This window comes from Colius striatus, chromosome 15 (assembly GCF_028858725.1).
Source record: "Colius striatus isolate bColStr4 chromosome 15, bColStr4.1.hap1, whole genome shotgun sequence".
Lineage (NCBI taxonomy): Eukaryota > Metazoa > Chordata > Aves > Coliiformes > Coliidae > Colius > Colius striatus.
The window spans coordinates 10314014-10322160 of record NC_084773.1 but is presented as its reverse complement, the minus strand read 5'-3'; positions in this window follow the sequence as shown (position 1 = coordinate 10322160).

Genomic DNA, 8147 nt, shown 5'->3' with positions numbered 1-8147 from the left:
AGTATTTCTTAAATTTTGAATGAGACAACTTTGTGATGCAGAAAGCAGAGATTGCCAAAACCCCTGCTTCCCAACAGAGAGTAATCGGGGAGAACAGGAGAACACCCATCAGACTATAACTCATATGTGTATACAGACAAGACTCCTTCTGGAAATTAAATGGTTTATCTAAAGTTATCAGACTGCTGACTGCTATTTAAAAGAGGTACTCCAGGGCTGGGGAAATAACTGTGTTTCTATTTGTCAAATCTAGAGGAAGAATGATCCTGGAATTTATTGTCTTGTATGGGTGATTTTTGTATTTAGCAAAATATTGAAAAGAGGATTTATGAACTAAACAAACATGTATCCGGAAGATGATGGCAGCTGTGTGCCTTCAGCAGCGCTGGCGGCATGAGGAGTGTATCTCATCAGAGAATCTTTTGGTTTATGGGACAATAAAATTAGTGAATGAAAGCAAGAAGAGAGGTATAATGGAACTGGATTTTAACAAGCACATGAATCAGTATCTCATGAGATCCTGCCTGAAAGGAAAAAAAAGTAATTGTATTTGACTGAGCAAGGACATGCAGAGAATAAGGGAAAGAGAACAGGAGGAGTAACCTTGTGACCATGGTTGAAGATTTGACTAAACCAGGTGGACTGGTTTCCAGGGCTGCAGAAAGTGGGTTTAATTCCTTACTCTTCCAAGGGCTTCAGAAGGACACATCACTTCTGTGGATCTTGTCTGGCCATCATTAAATGAAGAATGGACCTTATTTCTTATGAGAATAATGGCATTTAAAATTGAGAGGTTCCACAAACCATGGGAGCAGAGACCATGTTACAACATCAAATTTTTCCACCTCGTCATACAAGCAGTTCTAAGAAATGATCCTTTTCTTATCACTTCATGCACAAGGGGAGCACACTCTGGTTCCTATTAGAATAATAGCATTTTATACATGTTTTCCATCGGTGCAATTATTGATGCAAGCTGCATCAAGAAACAAGAAAAGTAAGGCAAAAAGTCTTTGTGACTGTGGGACAGCCCCTTCCTCACAAGCTTTTCAATGGGTCTATGCAGTGATCATTCAGGCTCACGACCGTGTCATTTAGTGTTTGCTTGGCTTCCTGGTGATTAAGAAGGACAGGGATCGCCTTCTCTGTCTACCTGCAGCCTGGGGACACTGCTGTTCCTGGGCCCAGCATTACTTGCTTTTGCCCACTCCCCCGAACCACGTGTGCTAGCCAGAGAGATTGTCTCTAACATAGTCTGGGTGGGTCTTCCTCATGAACTCTTCTGTATCAAACACTTCCCACCTTGGAAACTGCCTTGGATAAATACTCATTTCAAAATCATTATTAATGTATTTGCACAGGGATTTTTGGAATTTAATTAGCCTCTTTTGAACAGCTCTTAGTGTGTTTGTCTAGAGAAACAGAAAATCCCTCCATGACTTGTTTGGTTTCTTCATTCCTTGGTTTTCACTGGAAGGGAAAGATACCGATGGTTTTTGCAATGTTGCATCCTCCTGATGTGACTGGTGCTGTGTCTGAGGATAAACTGTGGGGCTCTGCAAAGGAAGCTGCTGCTTCTGCTATGTCTCAAGGCCTCTGCTGTCCAGGGGAATGTGCATGAGCATTGGCACAGACTGGGCTGCTGGGCACAGTAGGACTCGGTCAACTGGTGATAAGGATCTGCAGTGTCCAAGCACGCAACTCGCTCTTACTCCTAACCCAGACACGTTTGCACTGTGGCAACTGTGCTGGGCAAACTGGATTCCCATTTCCCTCTTCATTAGTTTCCCTTAGGAAATTCAAATCCCTGACCATGATTTGAATGCCAGAGGCCAACTGGTACAACATCATTTTCATCTCACTCTCAAAAGTGCGTGCTCAGGGCAGCAGTTCTGCCACACCGCATCCAGAGCTTGTTGCAGGCTGTTTATATGCACGTGTGCAGATCTGCAGGCACTCATGTTTTATTTGAAGGTTAGTTTAGGGGGTTTTTTTTCCCTTTTGTCCAGTCCTGCTTTGAAAAACGAGGCTGGGCAGAGCAGACAGGGTGCTTGGTGCTGCCTGCCGTTGCGGGAGCATGCACATGCGCCCTCTTTCTCTCTTGCAAGTCACAGTGGTTATGACCACTGCCTCTGGTACTGTTGTATTAGCCCCAAATTGAGGAAGGATGACTAACTTAATCACTTGATAGTTTTGATTTCTAAAATTAAACAGCCTGCCATATGTGCAACACTGTTACTATATTTATGCCAGCAGTTAGCAGGCAATGTCAGGGAGTTAGATGGGCTTTGCAGCTGCAGCTTGTGCCCGTGCTGCTGTTGTGTGTGCACAGATGTTTCTTCACTCTTTCCCTAAACACAGTCCTGTAGACATTTCTCTTGTGAAAACAAAAGCATTTGTGCTCATAGAGCTTTCTGGACAAACTCTCGGCCCTTGCTTTGTAAACGTGTCCTGATGCTCCTTGTTGTGTCTCAACTCCAAAGAACTGAAGGAAGGGTTGAGGAACTGGATGAAATCCAGGAGAGTGCAGCAAGCCAGAACTGAAGGCTCCAGCCCTAGTGCTAAAGCATCTGCTCTCTGAAGTTACCAGGGAGAGTGAGTGAGCTGCAGAATGAGGCTTTCCTGGGGAAAGAGTAAGTGCTCCCAGAAACGAGTCGCCTCAAGAGCTGTGCATGGCCCCAGGGGACACATGGACACGTGCTGTCTCAGGCTCCTGGTCTGTTCAGTGAGTAAGAGGATGAGATGCCTTTCTTCCACCATTTGCCTTGTAGGAGCTCAGTTAGCACCATACAGGTTTATTTGAATTCTAAGAGAGAGGAAGTAAGGGGAATAAGCAGTGGATAAAAGCCAAGGTAAAATGTACTGAAGTGGAAGGAGTAGAGCCTCGTTCTTTGGAGGAGGACAGACTGAGGGATGAAATGTTAGTTATTATTTCGGTTCAGACAACATTCCTCTGTGATCTTAGACACGTTACTTAACTTTGTTTTCTAGCAGGAAATTTGGCTTGCCTGGCAGAAGGATTAAGAAATGGAACGAATATTTAACTGGCTAAGAGTGTTTGGGTGAAAATGAAATATTTTGACGTATTAGATCTGATTTTGCCAACTGAATTGGTGACTTATACATGCTTTTGTTTGGTGTTGAGCAAGTGTTGCTGCAAAGCATTAGCAGCAGGGTGTTTTGGTAGGGTTGCATGTGTTTGTTGAGTAGGTGGCAGGAGAGGTTTTGATTTTCATTTGCTTAGGCTTTTTATTTAAAACAATCAGAATTCTTGAGGATTTCTTTCTTGTGGAATAGAGCTTACATGTATCTGGCAAATGTATATAACGGAAGCAGAGAATATCTGTGTCCCTTAGGACAATGTCAAATTGAGAAACCCATGTCAACTAGATCGGAAAACAAAACAACTCCTTGTGAGTTACAAATAGGTTTCTGTACACTCTCTTCTAAGGATGCATGAAGGATCCTAGGGTACAGGGACACCTCATGGCACCCAGGGCTGACCAATGCCCTTCATAACCCTGTGCACAAACCTGTCGCTTGTCCCTGCAGCTTTTGGAGATCATCTTCCCTACTTGACCATCATTCCCTTGCCTATGAACTGTCTATGCCTAATTCTTGTTCAGCTCTTTAAGTTGCTGCAGGCTTGCACACATGGACCAGTTTTCATTCTGGAATTTCCTCACAACATGCAAATGCTTTCAGATTTCATTGACACAGAGGGGCAGAATGAAACACTAACAGGTAACTTTCTCAAAATCCTTCCTCTAATATTTTTTTGAGAGGTGATGGTGGTTTTTTCTATCCACTTCCTTCTGCTCCTTGTTTATTGGGAGCCAAGGAGGAGGCCTGTTGAACTGTTTGCTGTTGTTTATTAAGCTTGCTTCCTTTAGGAAGATTTTCAAGCCCACTGTGGCCAAGGCAGGGAAATGCCTTCCTATGCTCCACCTCTGCTCGGAAGGCAGGAATCTGGCATATAAAAACAAACAAGCAAACCTTGGGGATAATCCTTTCTTAAAGAGAGACAGACCAGACACACAGCATTTGACATTTTCTTCTGAAACCAGAGATCATAATTTGTATGGATTCACAGAACTGCTTCTATATCTTTTAAACATCATTTGTTTTTGAAGACAAAAGGGGCCTTTATGATGTGGATAGTTCCAGGTAAATCACTTACAGTTCTCAGTGTCTGGAAAGCATGGAGCTTTGGGAAAGGAGGAGAGATGTTTCTGAGGCAGCACAGGCAGGAAGCAGGTGAGCTGGCTCCTCTCTCTGGCTTGTCACTTTGAGTAGCTCAGCCTCCTTGCTCAGCTTCTGCATCTCAACAGTACTGTTTGCCAGTGTTATTAGTAAAGGTACATAATAAATTATTAACATTTGGAAAAAGTTTTAAGTTATTGGCAGAGAGCTGCTCTGGGGATGCAAGGGTGACTACTCCTCTTTTTTTCTCCTTTTTTGTTGTAGTTAACTAAATTTCACTCCATATTTAGACTCCTATTTTACATGGTAAAACTGCAGTGTCAAGGAATTTACTGTTTATGGCAGCAGGATATTTGGCCCTCTCCTTTTGCTGCTCTCTGCCTCCTATCTGAAAGGCAAAGTGGGATGTATTGATCCTAGCTTTTAGGGCTTGTTCTATTTATGAATCTAGATTGCAGTATAAAGATACCAACACCATCTGAAAAGGGGAGATCTATATTAGAATGACAATGAGAATAAATTAAAGTGGCCTCCACTCTCTAATGGTCTGTTGGGCTGCCATTACCAGAGGGAATGCCCCAGTGCTCTCTGCCCAAATGATGCTTTAAAGTCTCCAGCATCGCGGGATTTTCTTGAGCAAAGTATTGATTTTTTTGTTACTACACTGAGCTTTTAGCTTTGCAAATGGTTTCCTTTGAAATCATTAATATTGTGCTGCGCAGCACGAGGGGTGAAATAGCTCTGCTGCTGTTGTGTAGGTGCTGCCTGTGCTCACTGCTGCCTTCTCTCCCTCTGCTGAAGCCTCGTTCAACTGATACATCTGGAAGAGGGCAAGAGAAGAGGAGGTGAAGTTGCAAGCCAGGATGGCCTCTGAACTGGGTGAGGAATACCATTTTTTTCAAGAGCTTGAAGGCAATGGTTTAAGCTTTCATGGCGGTTGTGAGTCTGGGGCGAGGAGAGTCAGAGCACAGCACAGGGCTGTGGCTGGGGGCCTCAGGTATGGGGGATATGTGGTCATGTTGAATGGATGTGGGGAGGCTGTAACACCTCAGTGGAACTGAGAGCTGACATCAGCATGTTTATTCCCGCTTGAACAAGGAATCTGAGATAAACTCACTTACTAGGTAAACTCGGGTTTTCCCATCTTGAGACTGAAGACATTGCAGGGCTTTTACTGACATTGGACTCAGGTTTAGACCAGGTCCCAGTTTTGTTACTCTGAGATATTAAAACAGCTGAATCAGTATATCCAGATGGGTATGGTTGTTTCACATCTCCCCAGCCCTCTCTCTGATTGGAACTGCTTGCAGACAGAAGTGTATTTCTGTAGATGCAACTGTGTTTGAAACAGTTCATCCCCTGTCTCCTCCCCCTCTCACCCTTTCTCCTCCATTCCCTGTTTCCTAAGTGATTTGCTTCAGGTCTGTCCCTCACCCCAGGGGAATGGGAAAGATAGAGAAACATAGGTGGATGCTGTGAAACTGTCATTCTCTGCCAAAGACTGAAGAGCTACTCACTGGGATGCTCAGGTGGGGATTATCCACAGTGGGAGAGGCCACCTGTGTTGCAGGGTGGGGAGAATGTTGCTATCAGTAGTTTTGGTCTGGAGGAAAGAAGGGGATGTGTGTTATCCTGCTTGGCTGTTTCTGTCTGCTGTTGACTGTTTCTTAACCCCTGTACAGTATCATTTCTGTCTCTAGACAACTTTGTCACAGGAGTTTGAAGTGCTTTAGAAATTCCTGTGTATCAGTCTTCCTGCTGCTTCCCAGTGAGAGGATACGGACCTTCTCCATGGGCAAACTGAGGTTTCACATGTGCCAGCCAACTATCTAGCAGTGCACATCTGACCTTCACATAGTTATACTTGAGCCTGGATGTTATTTAGTGTAATGGGCCACAACCCCCTGTCCAACAGCACTACCTCCTTGGCCAAGCCATCTAAATGCCAGCTTACACAGGATTTCAAGTTTCCAGGTTGTTTCCCGTTGTCTGAGGCAGGATGCAACCCCATACTGTCACTGCCCACCCACAGATGCAGGAAGTCCAAAGGCTGGTAAAGGTGTTCCCTTTCAGATTCCCCTTTGCTGCACAGTGGTTGATAAAGTCCCTTATGCCTTATTACAGGGGATGAAGCAATGATATAGGACAAAAGCAGTCTTACAGGTCCAGAAATAAATCACTGCTTTCCCAGGCTGTGGTTAGTCATTCTTGGATCAATCTGGCTCCCTAGTCCTCAGGGTTTGTGTGCATGAGCCCAGCAACCTGAGTCCTTCAGGTCTATTAACAATTGTTCCATTTCAGGACAGAGCAAGGAGCTTTTTGCCCTTAACATTCCTGACTTCACTGCTGTGGTGAGTCTCTGAGAGACACAAAGGTCTGCCTCTTCTGTTACAAAGAGGAGAGAGGTGTTGTGATGCAGTCACAAAATTGACAGGTGCCAAAGGCCTGGCAGCTTCTGTGTCATGCCGCCCCCACAGTTATTTTGTCAATCCTTCGTGGGATGGAGAGCTGGAAAAGGTCTGGAGGAATTGTCTAGTCTCTTCTACTGTCCTAAGACAGAGTGAACTCACTCAAAAGATTTGTTTTGGTGCAGCACAGCACAGTGTGGACTCTGCTGCTCTGTGGGACCAGCCCTGCCTGTCCCACTCCCACCAGATTTGGTTGGATGACTCTGCACAGTACAAGTAGATGCTGTGTAAGTAGGAGACCACAGTGCCCTCTTCCCTCCACACTGTACTGTCATCTTGAAGAATTTGACAAAGCCAGTGCCCAGCTTATCTGCAGCAGCAGTTAAAGACAATCCATCCCATTGCTCTATTTAGTCTTCTGTGTTGTCATTCTTAACCTAAAACAGTAATTGACACACACAAATGGTGCGTGTAAAGCTGAAGCTTTACTAACAACTCTATTTGTGCTTTGATTTCAATATTTTGTTCTCTGTCATGTGTCCATCCAGACAGTTCAAATAAGAGGCAGTCAGTCTCATCCCTAGAAAGAGTTTGCTGACAGTGTGTGTGCTTGGGGAAGTGATGAGCCTCCTACCTTAGCAAACAGCAGAGAAGAAATGTCTTTCCTGTGGTCTTTCCCCCTCCCCCAGTCCACTAGTGTGTCAAAACCTCGAGTTTTGTGTACAGTTGTTAAAAAAGCTCCTAGGCAAAATAAAAGATCAAAAGGAGTCTAATTAGCTGCAGCTTGCTTAAGAATTGTGGATGTTCACCTAGCTTTATAAATTGACACTTTTAACATTAGAACTCAAAGCAAAAAACGATGTAATTATTCCCTTTTTTTGAAGCTTAGGTTTAATGTCTTCATTGAAAATTGGGTACTTCTGTGGCATCTCAAGATGCTTTATTCTATCAAATCTGGAGCAAGCCATTTTTCATTTTGGATTGTAATGTGGTATAAATGATAAGGGCCTGATTCAGAAGGCGGGTTTTTTTTCTCCCCCACTGGCAGCCTGACGAGAAAGCTTCACAGTCACGTCACAATAACCCTGAAGATAATCTATGATTTGAGTCTTTGTGAAGCTGCTCACTTTAATACAAGGGAAAGAGTGAGACTTTGAGCTCTTAGTTAGGTTGCCCAAGCCTAACTTGTCATCTCAGGATTTTTAGTTCTTTTTACATCTTTTGCCAGACATCAGATGCCATGGACATAGGAAAAAGCATATTTCTCCTGCGACCTTTCTGTGCTGCAATCATGTCTCTGGGAGTGCTTCAGGCCTAATTTAAGTCTCATAAAAGGTAGCAGCTAGTTGAATGGAGAACATGTGGTGGTTAAAGCAAAGGAGGAATGAGAGATGGGTTTTGTTATTAATTTTTCAGTTTTGTTCTGATATGACCTGACCATATGTCTTGGTTTGCCAGTCTCTGATCGTTTGGATGTAGCATGTATGATTCATTCACATGTTAAACCTTACTAAATTTGACCTCAACAACTTAGAT